General features: G+C 53.0%; 1 protein-coding gene across 2 annotated transcripts in view; it reads right to left on the bottom strand.

Annotated features, from left to right (window-relative positions):
- The window catches only part of LOC137420827 (uncharacterized), a 137,144-nt gene that overhangs the window by 101,046 nt on the left and 18,748 nt on the right, over positions 1–17,350 (bottom strand). The window lies entirely within an intron of this gene.

The following is a 17,350-nucleotide window of genomic DNA, read 5'->3' as shown; positions in this document are numbered from 1 at the left end:
CCCTTCCTTACATGGCCTCCGGTACATAACCTCTACCCTTGCCAAGACTTTCAGACTACCTCCTCATGGTGCACCATGGTAACGGTGCCCTTGAGGGCACTGGCTAAATGTCTGGAGGATCTCTGAGTAGGTTGGTACCCGAGAGGTGTAGTGTGCATGGCCCTCTGCTGTGAGGACTTGCTGTGACACCCACCAATCCAACCAGGGTACGTGGAGCTCTTTAGCCTTGGTAGGCAGTCCACCTCGGAGAAGGAAACTCTGATTGCAAATCCCCCTGCTGCCCTGCAGGGAATGTCTCTTTAGACAAAGGCTAGGTCTACACCTGATACCGTGGTGGTGTCAGGAAGGGCATCCGGCCACAAAAAACATGCCTCAAATATGCCTTTGGGCGAAGCAGCCATGAGATGAATTACGGCTTACGCCTGCAAGCATGGAAATGGCCGTAAAACGCTGATGATGATGACCTCGGATAGTGCAGTATGATAATGTACGAAAACAGGGTGCCGTAGGAACTTTGTGCTAAAATTGATTTTTTTGCTGGTTTGGTATCATTTTGGACCATAGTAACAGAAAATTTTAGGGTCCGAATTTTTCGGGCCCCGGAACGCCCTTTTTCGGGCCCTTTTCAAAATGGCCGCCACCAAACAGGCCCAAGGGCATATCTCAGGAACAAATTGGCTGATTTTGATGATCTTTGTGTCCAGTTGGTGTTTTTTTAGGGTGCCGCGTCGAATTATGATGGTGTAGCGGTTCCCGCTGAATGTACACAATCGCCTTGCACCTGCCAGGACGCGGCCAGGGCGCGATCGCCATGCCGGGCTCGTCCGGACGGGTCCAGACGCACCTCTCCTGGGCATGCCTGGACTCGCTGTTCCCGGGCACGCCCGAACCTCCCGGGCACGCCCGGTCTCGTCTTTCCCGGGCATGCCCGCTCTCGCCTTTCCAGGGCTTGCCCAGAGCGCCCGGGCACGCCCAGCCTCGACTTTCCAGGCCGCGTCCAGGACGCCCGGGCATGTCCAGACTCGCCTTTCCAGGGCTCGCCCAGAGCGTCCGGGCATGCCCGCTCTCGCCTTTCCAGGGCTCGCCCAGAGCGCTCGGGCACGCCCAGCCTCGACTTCCCAGGCCGCGTCCAGGACGCCCGAGCATGTCCAGACTCACCTTTCCAGGACTCGCCCTTGACACCCGGGCATGCCCGGTCTCGGTTTTCCCGGGCAAACGCCCCGGCATAAATGTGTATATATATTGCTGCCCGATAAACGGGCTTGTCAGAATACCTGAGCTGTTTTGTTTCAATAAAGCAACTCGGACGAATTCCGTCTTTGGTCGCGTCAATTCTTTCGACTCGCGTTGGAGCGCAGCTCCTTCACTGGTGACCTACCGACATGGACACGGCAGTGACTCTTAAACTGCCTACCTTCTGGGAGGCTCACGCGGCTGTTTGGTTTGCCCAGGCGGACTCCCAGTTCGCCATGCGAGGCATCACCGCGGATGACACCCTCTTCCACCACGTCGTGGCAGCGCTCGGTTCCGCCACCGCGGCCCGCGCCCTGAGCCTCCTCGAGCACCCGCCGGCTGCTGACAAGTATGACGCGCTGAAGACGCTCCTCCTCGACGCTTTCACCCTCTCACCGGCGGCACGCGCACGGCGCCTGCTCGACCTGCCCGAGCTCGGTGACACGCGCCCGTCCGAGCGCATGGACTATATGCTCTCGTTGCTCGGTGAGCACTCTCCGGATTTTCTGTTCCGCGAGCTGTTCCTTCGCCAGCTGCCTCACCCGGTACGCCTCGCCCTGGCTGGCACGTCGATCACCGATCCCCGCGCCCTCGCCAGGGAAGCCGATAAGATCTCCTCGGTGGGCCAACACATCGGCGCGGCTACCTGGAGCCTGCCGCCGTCCGAGGCGACGCCCACGACGCCCGAGCGCCCTGCGCGGTTGGAGGCCGAACTGCCGGTGCAACTGGCGGCCGCCACGCCGCGCCGACCTCTTCCGACACGACGGCCGGGGCCTCCACCTGACCAGGCATGGTGTTATTACCACGCCAGGTTCGGACACAAGGCTCGGACGTGCCGACCCCCGTGCACTTTCGGCAAGTCGGGAAACGGCCGGGCCGGTGTTCAGCCATGAGCGCCGGCCACTCGGGCAACTTGCTTTTTATTCGGGACAAAGCGTCCGGGCGGCGTTTCCTTTGTGACACCGGCGCCCAACTGAGCGTCATACCCGCCTCCGAGCAGGACAGGCGGGACGCCATTTGCGGCCCCTCTTTGGTCGCTGCTAATGGCTCGGCCATACGCACTTTCGGCCCGCGCGACGTCACGCTCTGCTTCGGCAGCCAGCGCTTTCAGTGGACCTTTGTGACCACCTGCGTACCTATGGCTTTGCTGGGCGCCGACTTCCTCTGCGCGCACGGGCTGCTGGTCGACGTCAAACGACGTCGCCTTGTCAACGCCGAGACCTTCAGCTCCCTGGCGTGCACGATGAGCAGCTCCGCACCGACCGAACTGGCGTGCGCCCTCCCGACGGCGAACGAGTTCGCTCGCCTGCTCGCGGAATTCCCGGCCCTCACGCGGCCGACGTTTTCGGCCGTCGCAGTGTGGCATGGGATCGAGCACCACATACCCACTACGGGCCCGCCGGTCTACGCCAGGGCCCGCCGCCTCGACCCGGCCAAGCTCGCCGTGGCAAAGGCCGAGTTCGACGCGTTGGAGCACCTCGGCATTGTGCGGCGCTCCAATAGCGCGTGGGCCTCACCACTGCACATCGTGCCAAAGCCGGGGGGCGGATGGCGCCCATGTGGCGACTACCGCCGCCTCAACGACGCTACCACCCCCGACAGGTACCCGATCCCGCACATCCAGGACTTTTCCGCCCGTTTGGCGGGACGGGTCATATTTTCCAAAATTGACCTGATACGGGGATACCACCAGGTACCTGTCCGGGCGGCCGACGTCCCGAAGACGGCCGTCATCACGCCGTTCGGCCTGTTCGAATTTTTGAGGATGCCGTTTGGCCTCAAGAACGCGGCCCAGGCGTTCCAGCGCTTAATGGACGGCGTGCTGCGCGACCTGCCATTTCTTTTCGTCTATCTGGACGACATCCTCGTCGCCAGCACGTCCTGCGCCGAGCACCTCCTCCACCTCCGAACACTGTTCGGTCGCCTCAGCGAGCACGGCTTAATTGTCAACCCGGCCAAATGCCACTTCGGCACGACGACCGTTGACTTTTTGGGCCACCGCATCACCAAGACCGGGGCCGTGCCGCTGCCGACCAAGGTCGAGGCCATCACCACGTTCCCGCGTCCCCGTTCCATCAAGGCCCTACAAGAGTTCCTCGGCATGGTGAATTTTTATCACCGATTCGTGCCCCGCGCTGCTCAGCTCATGCGGCCCCTTTACGAGGCCCTCCGGGGCAAGCCGGCCAAGCATGACATCGTTTAGTCCACGGCCATGGACGCGGCCTTCGCGAGCGCAAAACGGGACATCGCCGACGCAACGCTGCTGGCTCACCCGGTGCTCAACGCGCCCATCGCCCTCACTACGGACGCCTCCAACTACGCGGTGGGCGCCGTCCATGAACAATGGGTGGACGGGGTTTGGCAGCCACTCGCTTTTTTCAGCCGGCAACTCCGGCCGAACGAGTTAAAATACAGCACGTTCGACCGCGAGCTGCTCGGTCTATTTCTGGCCGTTCGCCATTTCCGACACCTCCTGGAGGGCCGCCCGTTCACGGCTTTCGTCGACCACAAGCCGTTGGTCTACGCATTGGCCAAAGTCACGGAGCCGTGGTCGGCCCGCCAGCAGCGCCACCTCTCCGCCGTGTCGAAATTCACCACGGACATCCGGCACGTCGCCGGCAAAGACAACGCCGTGGCCGACTGTCTTTCTCGGGCCAGCGCGAACGCGGTCCACCTCGGCGTGGACTTCACGCTCATGGCGGCCGACCAGACCACTGACACCTCGGTGCAGGCCCTCCGGGCGGCGGACACGGGCCTCCGCCTGGCCGACATCCCCTTCGAGGGGCACCGTCCTGCTCTGCGACGTCTCCCAGGGCCAGCCTCGCCCCATCGTGCCCGTTTCCTGGCAGCGCCGCATCTTCGCCTCCATCCACGGCCTTTCTCACCCGGGCCGGAAAGCTTCTCAGAAGCTGGTGTCGGCGCGTTTCGTCTGGCACGGCCTTCGACGGAACGTCCGCGACTGGGCCGACGCCTGCACGGCCTGCCAGCGGGCCAAGGTCCACCGCCACACCCAGGCCCCGCTAGCCCCTTTCACCGTGCCTGCACGGCGTTTCGACCACGTCCACGTGGACCTGGTGGGTCCCCTGCCCCCATCGCGGGGGTTCACCCACCTGCTCACCATGGTGGACAGGACCACCAGGTGGCCGGAGGCCGTGCCCCTCACCTCCACCACCACCGCCGAAGTGGCGCAGGCGTTCATCGCCACCTGGGTTGCGCGCTTCGGCGCACCGGCGGACATCTCGTCCGACTGTGGCCCACAGTTCACGTCCGAACTTTGGGGCGCGGTCGCCCGCTCGTTGGGGGTCACGCTGCACCGCACCACGGCCTACCACCCCCAAGCCAATGGGTTGTGCGAGCGGTTTCACCGCTCCATGAAGGCCGCACTCATGGCCGGCCTTCAGGACGACAGTTGGACCGACTGGCTGCCGTGGGTCCTTTTGGGCCTCCGCACGGCCCCCAAGGAGGACCTCTGGGCATCCGCCGCCGAGCTCGTCTACGGCCAGCCGCTCCGCGTCCCGGGCGAGTTCGTGCCCGACGCTACCAGTCCCTGGTCCGCCGCACACCAGCGCTCGGACCTCCAGGAGGCCGCCCGACGATTTGCCCCCGTGCCAACGTCCCGCCACGGTGGCCCCCAGTCCTACGTCCCCCCGGCACTTCGCACAGCGGAGTACGTCTTTGTGCGTCATGACGCGCACCGGGGGCCACTCCGGCCGCCGTACGACGGGCCCTTCCGGGTCCTGCGACGGGGCGACAAGTCCTTCGTCGTCGACATCGGCGGCCGGTCGGACCGGATCTCTGTGGACCGCCTCAAACCGGCGCATGTGGACGTCGACCGACCACCACGTTTGGCACTTCCTCCGTGGCGAGGCCGCCCCCCGTCCACAGTTCCCCCCGCTCGACCACCCACCACCAGATCGGACCCCCCCCCCCCACGACCCTCCAGGGGTCGCTTCGGCCGGGTCATCCGGACCCCCCTTAAATTGACCCTGCCGGTGCAGGTCGATTCTGGAGGGGCATGTGTAGCGGTTCCCGCTGAATGTACACAATCGCCTTGCACCTGCCAGGACGCGGCCAGGGCGCGATCGCCATGCCGGGCTCGTCCGGACGGGTCCAGACGCACCTCTCCTGGGCATGCCCGGACTCGCTGTTCCCGGGCACGCCCGAACCTCCCGGGCACGCCCGGTCTCGTCTTTCCCGGGCATGCCCGCTCTCGCCTTTCCAGGGCTCGCCCAGAGCGCCCGGGCACGCCCAGCCTCGACTTGCCAGGCCGCGTCCAGGACGCCCGGGCATGTCCAGACTCGCCTTTCCAGGGCTCGCCCAGAGCGTCCGGGCATGCCCGCTCTCGCCTTTCCAGGGCTCTCGGGCACGCCCAGCCTCGACTTGCCAGGCCGCGTCCAGGACGCCCGGGCATGTCCAGACTCGCCTTTCCAGGACTCGCCCTTGACACCCGGGCATGCCCGGTCTCGGTTTTCCCGGGCAAACGCCCCGGCATAAATGTGTATATATATTGCTGCCCGACAAACGGGCTTGTCAGAATACCTGAGCTGTTTTGTTTCAATAAAGCAACTCGGACGAATTCCGTCTTTGGTCGCGTCAATTCTTTCGACTCGCGTTGGAGCGCAGCTCCTTCAATGGTACCAGATCGATCTGAGGTAAAGGTCATTTGGTCAGGGTCAAGATTATGTCGGGGAGAGTGGGGCATAACCATAGAGCTAATATAAAATGGTGTTGTGGTGCTTTCAATAACGCAGCAAATTGATGCTAAAGTGTTCAGCATGATTATGTACCTGTTTATTATACATTATCAGCATTAAAAAAAAAATCAGTTTCCAAGATGTTTCAGATTATGTATAGTCAATCACGACGTTAAGGTCAAGAATGAGCGTCAGGGTCAAATCTAGTTTGTTTGTAATGTTACTACATGTTGTAATTGTATACACGACAGTAAAGAATACCATCAAATTGAATTCATGGCATCACACATTTTTCTTATGTTTCAGGTCTTGGAGCAGTTGCCTAACACAATTACAGACCTACTGAGTGTGGCACAGTGCAGTATCACACACAATGTCTCAAGACCTCTCCAATAGCTGTATTGTCTGCCTGGCAGGCGAATCGTCGCAGAAAAAACTGGTCAAGAAACCGGGTGTCGACAAGATTACTGACTTGTTAGCATGTTGCAGAGAGCGTATATCGTTGGGAGAGAATGAACTCAAGCCACTTGCAGATCGTTTGTCTAGTTTAGATGAATCTCAGCTAGAGAATGTTCGATATCATAGCGATTGTCGCAAGCCTATTGTGAACAAAGACCATTTAGAAAGAGCTAGAAACAGGAAGCGGGCTCATTCAGAATCTCTCTCTCGCTCTAATAGTTCATCAAAAAGAGGGCCTGGTCATCCTGGGAAATACCAAGGGACCCGTCCTAGGTGCTTTCAATGTGTGCCGAAAGAGGTGAAATGTATATTTTCTCCCTGCAAGTTCTGTGCACCATCTGACTCAGAACCGCTCCTTCAGGTTCTCAGTGATCCGATGGGTCGAACTCTGCTTGATATCAAGAGCACGACTAAGGACGACACCATCAGGGCATGCGTCTCTGGTCTGGAACAGGAAGGCAATGCCGCTGCCCAGGAAAAGTATTATCACAGAAAATGCTTACGGTATGCTCAACGGACATTCTCGGACAGGGTGAATAAGGATAAGATCACTCAGGAGATTTGTGATGAACTGTTGCTCTTATCTGTCAAAACCTCACTCTCTGTTGGTGACGTTGTACTAAGTATGAATGAAATCAATTGTTACGGTTTGTGACCTTTTTCTTCTTCCTTCCCCCACACCCCCCTGTGAGTTAGACCAAGTGGTTTGGTCCATGGGTATAAAGCCTATGATTGGCTGTGGGGCAGGGGAGGGGCCAGGAAGGTGATTCAGAGGGGAGAGGGGCCATTTTGGAAGAGACCTCATGGCAGAGTGCCTTTTCGTGTGCTCGTCGAGTTGTCAGCAGAAATCTCTGTACCTGAAGGTTGACTTATGCCGGATCAACCCTGCTGCCACCTCGGTACCTGAAGGTTGACTTATGCCGGATCAACCCCTGCGGCCACCTCTGCACCTGACGGTGGACTTGGATTAAACTCTGCCTGCCCTGGGGCCTACTGCTGGGCTGCCTTGGGGCCTACTCGTGAACTTGCCTACTCCTACCCTCTTGTGCTGGGCCTGCACTGGGGCCTACCACTGGGCCTGCCTTGGGGTCTACTACGGGGCCTGCCCTGGGGCCTACTGCCTGGCCTACTCTTGGACTGGCCTGAGCTCCTCACCACATACAAGGCTTTCATCCGCAGCTCCATGGAATACTGCTCTCCCCTCTGGGCTGGTGCTCCTGTCTCACACCTAGCTCGTCTTCACGCTGTTGAAACCAAAGCATTCAGAATCATTGGAATCTCCCACGATGAAGCTAACTCCAAGGGCCTTTCACTCACTCTCTGCAGGCAGGTTGGTGGTCTTTCCGTCTTCTACCGACTCCTCTCTGGCCTTGCCCCCCCCAGCTCTCTCTGGGCTCTGTCCCCCAAATATTCCGACAGGTCGCATAAGATCTGCCTGCAACCCTCTTATGGTTAAACTGCCAAAATCAAGACTCTCTGCTCACCTTCACTCCTTCATTCCTCTTTTCTCCCGCCTCTGGAACAAACTCCCTCACCCTCTTCAATCCCACTCCACCCTCCAGGTCTTTAAAACAGCTGTTCACCACCATCTCTTATCTTCCCCCATCCAAAACCTTGATCTTTTCTACCCCCACTAATTTCACCCCAAATCCACTTTTTTGAAATACCAACTTCTGTCCTGGAATTCCTTGGTGTCCTTGTGTTTTATACTTCTCCCACCCCCCCCCCCCTCTTCCCATGCCTCCTCCCCCCAAGCCCTCTCCCTGCTTCCCCTTCTCTCCCCATCTTGTCTTCCGCTCCCTCATTTTGTGCGTTTTGTTTGTCTGGTTGATTTGTTTGTGAAATAAATGTTAGCTCTTTCACGAGCCTCGATTCAGCACACAAAAAAAAAAAAAACAAAAAAAAAACAAAAAAACTTGGACCGGCCTACTCTTGGACCGGCCTACTCTTGGACCGGCCTACTCTTGGACCGGCCTACTCTTGGACCGGCCTACTCTTGGACCGGCCTACTCTTGGACCTACCTAGTCTTGGACCGGCCTACTCTTGGACTGGCCTACTCTTGGACCTACCTACTCTTGGACCGGCCTACTCTTGGACCGGCCTATTCTTGGACTGGCCTACTCTTGGACCTGCCTACTCTTGACTGGCCTATTCGGGTTTTTCCCTCTCTTCTCCCTTCTTTGTTTTATGTGTTGGAAGAGATTTTCGTGTGATAATAAATAAATAAAGACCATGTGATTGAAGGCTTGGTCTGGTGTGCTTCAGGCCGTAACAAATTGGGGGCTCGTCCGGGATCTTGGATTACATGATACCTGTCTTGGATTTTTGTTTTTTCGTAATAGTAAATTTTCTCATTGGCAGATAATTTGACTTTTGTTTACGGTGCTGATACTTCCATATTTACTACCGTCGTACACCATGGCTGAGGAGATGGATTTTGAAGTGAAGGAATTTGTGGAGAAGAAGGGGCTATCGGTGCAAGATGTATAACAGTTACGTAAGGTAGAGTTACTAGCTGTAGCTGATCATCTTGGGGTTAGTGGGACATCTCGTATGAAAAAGGCGGAGATTGTTTCGGCTATTGTCACTCACATGGGTTTGGAACCACAGGTAAGATTGAGGAGTGAAGCCTTGGAATTGGCCCGGATAGAATCAGAAGAAAGACAGCTCAGACTAAAGTTAGAAGACAAGGAACGGCAAAGAGAGTTTGAAAGAGAAAAAGAAGAACGAGCGTTTGAGTTAACAAAATTAGAAATTCAGGTGGGACAGGCCCAACCGGTTTCCCTCGATTCAGGTGGGGGTCAAAATGATCTCCCCCATTCCTTTGATGTGGCTCGGAACATTAGGCTTGTTCCCAAGTTTAACGAGGAGGAGGTGGAAACGTTTTTTCTGTCTTTTGAAAAGATAGCAAAACATCTTCAGTGGCCCGTACAATACTGGACCCTGCTACGACAAAGTGGGTTCATAGGGAGAGCCCAGGAAGTGTATTCAGCTCTGTCGGAGGATCAGTCCGAGAACTAGGAGGCTGTTAAAAAGGCTGGGTTGTCAGCCTATGAGCAAGTTCCGGAAGCATACCGGCTGAAGTTCCGAACCTTAAAAAGGCAGGCTGGGCAGACATTTGTTGAATTTGCGAGGGAGAAGGAAATGGGTTTTGATCGGTGGTATCGTTCTCTACAAGTGGATAGGACCTATGGTAATCTAAAGGAGGTTATCTTGATGGAAGAGTTTAGGAACAGTATCCCCTTGGACATTAGGACACACCTTATGGATCATAAGGTTGGTGAGTTGAAAAAAGCTGCTGTTGGTGCAGATGATTATGAACTTACCCATAAGAGAGGCCTTGGTTTTCCTCATTATGGTACTACCTGGGATAACAAGAAGGGGGTTAGTGAGGACCGGTCAGACAGGAAGTGGACAGACCATAGGGGTCCATTGGTGCGGCCGTCTCTGGGTAGACAGTTTGAGTGGTCGAGTCAGGCATCTCACCGGGGACCGGCCCCCACGTGTTATTACTGCAAACAGAGGGGACATCTGAAGTCGAACTGTTGGAAATTGCAAAGGGAGGAGAAGCAGGGAGACTCCGTTAGACCTATTGCATTGGTTCGAACCAAAGTGGACAGCCACAGGGATCGTGCCCTTACAGTTAATAATAATAATAATAATACATTTATTTTATATAGCACTTTTCAAGAAGCCCAAAGACGCTTTGACAGAGTACAAAAAACAAGTGCAAAAAGACAAAAATCAACAGGTAAATAATCAAAGCAAAAGGAAGGAGCAGGAGAAGAGATAGTCAGGGGTTAAATGCTGTGGGTTAAATGTTGAATGCAGTGTTGAACAGGTGGGTCTTGAGTGATGTTTTGAATGTGGTGAGTGAGGATAAGTCTCTGATGGTGTGAGGTAGTGAGTTCCAGAGGGTGGGAGCAGCGATGGAGAAGGCCCTGTCCCCCCAGGATCTGAATTTGGTCCGCATGGGGGGTTGGAGGGTCAGGAGGTTGGTACCAGCAGAGCGGAGGTTGCGGGTGGGAGTGTGTCTGGAGAGGAGGTCAGTCAGGTAGGATGGGGCCAGGTTATGGAGGGCTTTGTAGGTCAAGAGGAGGACTTTGTACTGGATTCTCTGGGGGATGGGGAACCAGTGAAGCTTGTAAAGGACGGGGGTGATGTGATCACGGGTCCGGGAATGGGTGAGTAGACGGGCAGCGGAGTTCTGAATGTATTGGAGTTTATTGATGATTATTGAGGGTGAACCAAAGAGGAGGCTGTTGCAGTAGTCCAGACGGGAGGTGATGAAGGCGTGGATGAGGGTTTCTGCAGCCGTGGAGGAGAGGGATGGACGGAGACGGGCGATGTTTTTCAGGTGAAAGAAGGCTGTCTTTGTGATCTGTTTAGTGTATTTGTCGAAGGAGAGAGGTTGGTCAAAGATGATGCCAAGATTCCGGATGTGAGGGGAGGTGGATACTGGGAAACCGTCGATGTTGAGGGCAAAGTTATGGGTGGATTTGGTGAGCGTTTTTGGGCCAATGATGATTATTTCAGATTTATCGTAGTTAAGTTTGAAGAAGTTGATTTGAAGCCAGGATTTTATTTCAGTGATGCAGTTTGTCAGGATAGAGTGGGTGGCGGTGGAGATGGACTTGGTGGAGATGAAAAGCTGGATGTCATCGGCGAAGCAGTGGAATTGGAGACCATGACGGCGGATTAAGTGACCAAGGGGGGACAGGTACAGGATGAAGAGGAGGGGGCCAAGAACTGAACCTTGGGGGAGGGGAGCAGTGGGGGATTTGCAGTTATTGATGGAGATGAACTGGCGTCTGTCGGAGAGGTATGATTTGATCCAAGAGGGCAGTGCCGGTAATGTTAAAGGTGGTTTCAAGTCGGGTGAGGAGGATGGTGTGATTGATGGTGTCAAAGGTGGTGCTGAGGTCGAGGAGGTTGAGAATGTTGAGGTTGCCAGCGTCAGAGGAGAGGAGAAGGTCATTGGTGATTTTGAGGAGAGCAGTTTCAGTACAGTGGTTGGAGCGGAATCCGGTTGGAATGTTTCATACAGGTTATTGGCAGAGAGGTGATGCTTGAGTTGAGTGGCTACAGCGCATTCCAAAACTTTTGACAGAAAGGGTAGGTTGGAGATGGGTCTGAAGTTACCTAGGGTGTCAGGGTTGAGTCCAGGTTTTTTCAGAATGGGGGTAACAGCAGCAATTTTGAGGGATGGTGGGACAATGCCTGTAGACAGGGAGGAGTTTATAGTTGCAGTGATAAGTGGAGAGAGAGCAGGAAGGGAGGCCTTGACAAACCTGGAGGGGATGGGGTCAAGAGTGCAGGTGGCAGTTTTCATTCCTATGAGGAGTTCAGAGAGGTCAGTAGGGGAGACTGGGGAGAACTGAGACAGGGGTTGGCAGGATAAGGGGGGGCAGGTGGTTTGAGGGGGAGCAGGTGCAGTGGTGGTTAAGCTGCTGTAAATGTTGTCAATTTTGCTTTGGAAGAATGAAAGGAAAGAGATGCAGTTGTCTTCTGTGAATGACTGGGTGGTGGTGTTCAGGGGGCTGAGGAGTTTGTTTATTGTAGAGAAGAGTGCTTTTGGGTTTCCAGAGCCAGAGTGGATAATTTGAGAGTAGTAGGTGGAGCGGGCGCGGGAGAGGGCATCTTTGTAGTGTTGTAGGTGGTCCTTGTCGGCTTGGGAGTGAATTGTGAGACCTGTTTTATTGCGGAGTCTTTCAGGTTGGCGAGCACGAGTTTTCATCAGGCGGAGTTCAGGGGTAAACCAGGGAGCAGAATGGGTGAAAGAAACTGTTTTGGTTTTTATAGGCGCAAGCTGGTCAAGGCAGGAGGAGAGAGTGTGGTTGTAGTAGTCAGTGAGGTCAGAAGGGGTGTGGAGGTCAACGAAGGGAGAAGTGGACATTTTTTCAGAGAGGGTGGATGAGAATGAGGTAGGTGAAAGAGCGTTTAGCTTACGGAAGTTGATAGTGCGATAATGCCTTGGTGCTGGGGTGGGGATGTTGATGGTCATAGTGATGGCTAAGTGGTCAGAGAGGGTGAGGTCGGAGCCAGTGAGATGGTGCAAAATTAATCCAGTAGAGCAGACAAGGTCCAGAATGTGCCCACGGTTTTGGGTAGGAAAGTTGACATGTTGAGTGAGGTTAAAGCAGGTGAGTAAATCAGTGAAGTCAGTGGTTATTGTGGAGTCAGTGGAGTCCATGTGGATATTGAAATCACCGAGGAGGAGGATTGAGGGGGAGAGGGAACATAGCTTTGTCAGAAAGTAGGAGAAGTCAGACAGGAATGATGGGTGTGGTTTGGGAGGGCGGTAGACGACAGCCATGACTGACTGTGTGTGACCAGAGAGTTTAAAAGCCAGGTGTTCAAATGATGGAGCAGATGAGATGGAGATGAGGCTGGTCTTGATGTCCTGTCGGTGAATTACGGCAATTCCACCACCTCGGCCCTCCGAGCGTGGTTTATTGATGTAACAATATCCATTGGGTGTAGTGAGGTTGAGTGCGAAGTAGTCCAGAGGTTGTTGCCAGGTTTCAGTGAGACAGAGAAAGTCCAGTTTATTATCCAGAATGTAGTCGTTCAGGATGAGGCTTTTGTTGTTGAGGGACCGGGTATTGAACAGAGTGAGCTTGATGTTGCTTTGTACGGTGAGGATGAACTCAGGTGATTTAGCCAGGGTTTGCAGACAGGAGGTGCGATCGTGTGCGTTGCTGTGACCATGTGCGCTGGGACGATGAGTGGGAGTGCGCTGAGCCGACCAGAGTACGGGAAAGAAGTGACCTGTTTGTAAGTAAACAAACTTACGACCGGAGCCTCTATGAATGTATCTGGGTCGTCGCAGGAGTCCGTGTGATTTGATTGCAGAGATGCATGATGGGCTGGAGTGAGTATTGAGCAGAAGAAGCCTTGCGGCGGAGTACCTTTGAGCCATGCCAGGCAGGAGCGAAGGGACGAGTAAGAGGCCAAGGTTGAGGAGGACGAGTAGGCCTTGCCGCAGCGGCAAACGACCGCAGCCGCTAATCACGCAAACCAAGACCGCAGCGGCAAACAGCCACAGCCGCAAACAACGGCCACAAACAACGGGAGCGGGCCTGAGGAAACGGTGGAAGAGCCGGGCAGGCGAAGCCAGGAGCAGAGCCGGGACCGAACAGAGGGCAGACCCAACGGCCAAAAAGCCGCCACGACCACCAGAAAAGCAGACTATATATAATGACCCAGTCGGAGAAGCGGCGAACAAGTAACGCCAGCGTCCTCTCCAGACCGGACCGGAAGCGGCATATGATACTGCGGACAGATGCGAATATCAGTTAAGGCTGAGGATACTGCGGACCTTACGAGCCCCGTACAGGACCATTATAAACCCTTTTAGTAAGGGAAACAGATGAAAATCTGTTAACTAAATTGTTACCAAAAAATTTCTTCACCAATATGTTTGTAAAGGTGTGTAATAACATGTGTTAAAATGTTGAAGGTCAACTCCCGTGGGAAACCCAGAAAAAAAGCTGTTGAATTCGGGTACCGAAAAATTATTTTCGAGAATTTTTATTTTTTTTAATCGGCCCTTAAGTAACTTACGAGGGGTCAAATAAGGGTTTTTCATGATTCTGAGTTGATTGTTAACATTTATATTTCACCACAGACACTCCTTTGTGGAAAAATAATTTCTAAATATATCTCATTTTATACTTTGCAGGACATGGAGTCTAGCAATATGGATGAAGACGTTACTCCACCTGTGCTCAATTGCTTCATCTGTGCACGCTCGGATACACCAGCTGAAAGGCTCATACAGGCAACTCCAAAGGGATACTCAACTTTATTGAAACAAGCAGAAACTGTCGAAAATGTTACTGTTGTGGAACGTATGAAAGAGGCTCAAAAGGAAGGAAAACTGAGGTACCACCAGAAGTGTAAAAATGATCTGTACAACAACTTTGTTGCAACCACCAAGAAGTCAGCTCAAGCATCAAAGGCAGAGAAAGAGTCATCAAAGTTGAAGAGAAGACGCACTACTTGTGAGTTCAATTCATCAACTGGCTGCAGTTCTAGAAGATCACCGTCAGTTGACCTCCTGTATAAGGATGTATGCATTCTTTGCAACCAACCAGCCCAGCTCTACAAAAATAATCCAGCACAAGCTAGAAAGAAATACAGAGTGCCAGATAATTTGACTGCAGATACACTGAAGGCAAGCTTGCTGAAGACAGCACGGAGTCGCGGGGATGACTGGGGCACTGAAGTCACTGGACGCCTGGAAGGGATCAACGACTTGGTAGCAGAAGAAACACTGTACCATTTGCGATGCAAACTTATGTTTGCGAGAGGTGACAGTTTGTCCAAGACTGATGAGGAAGGAAAAAGGAAGAGAGGACAGAGGAGTATTGATGAGGAGCGAGAGGCAGTTTTTATTGAATTCTGCGAATGGTTAGACTCAGAATTAGAGCATGGGGTAATGAACATGGACCAAGTCCATGAAAAGCTGCAGGAGTTTGATCAGTCACCAGAGAAGAGCCTTTCTTATTCAAAGCATTGGCTAAAGATAAAACTTCTAGAGAAATACGAAGACACCTTGTATTTCACAACACAGGAAAGAAGGGCAGATGTACTCTGTCTCAAAGATGGCACCGACAATATTCTGCGAGAGCATCATGCTAATCTTGACCATGGAGATGAGAAGACTCAGATCATAAAGACGGCACTCAAGTTCATATCCAATGATATTGCCTTGATTGATTTAGGTCCAAAGTCATACCCCACCACACACAGTATGACTGACATCGATAGTCAGCTGAAACTTGTTCCTGCAAGCCTTCAGATGTTCTTGAGACCGATTGTCAAGACAGACGAAAGAGTTGCCGTTTGGGGGTAGAATTTTATTAAGGCCTGTCGACCTCGGTCTGGAGTATTGCCACACCAAATGGGGCTTGCCATACAACTTGATCATAGATTTGGGTCAAAATGGATGCTCAACAAGTTCCACCGGCTGGGATACACTGAGTCTTACATGGAGACACAAAACTACAAATACTGCTTCCTTAATAGTAGGAGTGGAGATGATGTTCCAGATACTTCTGGCACTCTTGACACCATTGTGGAGGAAACCGATGAACAGATCAATGATGAGGTTGCGGTTGATGCTGCGCTTGAGGATCAATCAGTGATGACAGCCAAAGTGCCAGCCAGTGAAAGTGAATTGTCAAGTAATGATCAGGTGGTCTTTATGGAGGTTGGGGAAACAAACAATGCAGTCACTCAGTTTGTTGGAGACAATATAGATTTAAACATTGTCTCTATTCACGGAAACACTCCCTTTCACTCAATGGGTTGGATCGAAGTCACCTCTCCGGCACCACCTTTGCCAGATCCACAGACAACAGCAGCTTTCCCCCGGGTGAAGTTGAAGGCACTCGACAAAGCTAAGATCCTGAGAGGAACTGAAGTAAAGATTATTCCATTTACGAACAGGAAACAGATAGGAACGAACGCAATCATGTTTCTCCCCCTCGCTGAGCTTTCCTCCTCCCTGGCTCATGATCAGCCACTCCTCACTCCAGGTGACACACTCTGGGCAGCGGGGTGGGTGATCAAAGCCAACGATCCTGAGTTCCCACACTCCAACTGGAATGGCTGGATGAAGAGAATCCATGCTAATGATGCAAAGCAGAGCACACAGATCGAGTTCCTCCCAGGAGAAGGAGATTGAAGGAATTGAAGAATGGTGAAATTCGGTACAACATGTTCTCAAGGAAGGCAGCGGCAGGAGTGATCAAACCAGAGACTCTACCTCCAACAGAGGGTGCAGCTGCACAACATTCACTCCGTGCCTACCTGCAGACCCGGTACTGGATCCTTCTACAGAGCATGTCTCTGAACCCCAGTGACTATGGATGGACAATAGGTGTGCATGGGTATGAGCCAGTTCCAACACTGGACCCCACGGCTCCTGAGGAGCTATTGCAGTTCACGAGCTGTAATTGTCATGGAGATTGCAGCAACCGGCGATGCAGCTGCAAGAAGAATGGGGTCACGTGCATCTCGGCCTGTGGAGTCTGTAATGGCATTACATGCAGAAACTGCAGTCATGATGTTGTTGAGTCTGAAGAAGACATAGACAATGACTGTTGAAACTTCTGACATTGTGAATGAGAAATAACTCTTGAGTATTATATATGTGTGTGAAGTAAAAGCTACTTTGTGTGTAAATGTAAAAGTGAAAATATAAATGTTAACAATCAACTCAGAATCATGAAAAACCCTTATTTGACCCCTCATAAGTTACTTAAGGGCCGATTAAAACAAATAAAAATTCTCGAAAATAATTTTTCGGTACCCGAATTCAACAGCTTTTTTTCTGGGTTTCCCACGGGAGTTGAACTTCAACATTTTAACACATGTTATTACACACCTTTACAAACATATTGGTGAAGAAATTTTTTGGTAACAATTTAGTTAACAGATTTGTGAAATATCTCATAAAATGCCCTTACTATTTGTGTCAAAGGGCCAAGTGTCTTGGGACGGGAAAGTCAAGTCCGTAGTTATTCTGAGGGATATTGGGGCCGCCCATTCGTTGATGTTGTCTGCTGTTTTACCATTGACTTTGAGTCGTTCGGGGAAAGCGAGTGCCTTACTCCAGGGCATTGCAGGTCGTTATGTCCCAGTCCCCTTACATAGGGTGAACTTGAAGTCTGATTTGGTCACAGGACCCGTGATGGTAGGAATAGTCCCCACTCTCCCCATGGAGGGTATTAGTTTCGTATTGGGAAATGATTTGGCTGGCAATAGGGTTTGTGTTTCCCCAGTAGTGAAAGAGAGATTCTTCGAAGAGACGGAGAACCCTAACCTTCGGGACTGTGTAGGTACTTTCCGGGAAAGACTTAACACCGCCTGCAATGTCGCCAAGGAACATTTGAAAGTATCTCAGCGAGTAATGAAGGCCCGTTTTGACCTGAATACGACAGCTCGTAATTTT

The sequence above is a fragment of the Myxine glutinosa genome, chromosome 1 (assembly GCF_964187855.1).
Source record: "Myxine glutinosa chromosome 1, kmMyxGlut1.1, whole genome shotgun sequence".
Lineage (NCBI taxonomy): Eukaryota > Metazoa > Chordata > Myxini > Myxiniformes > Myxinidae > Myxine > Myxine glutinosa.
Note: the sequence above shows the minus strand (reverse complement) of the source record. Positions and strands in the feature narration are given on the sequence as shown.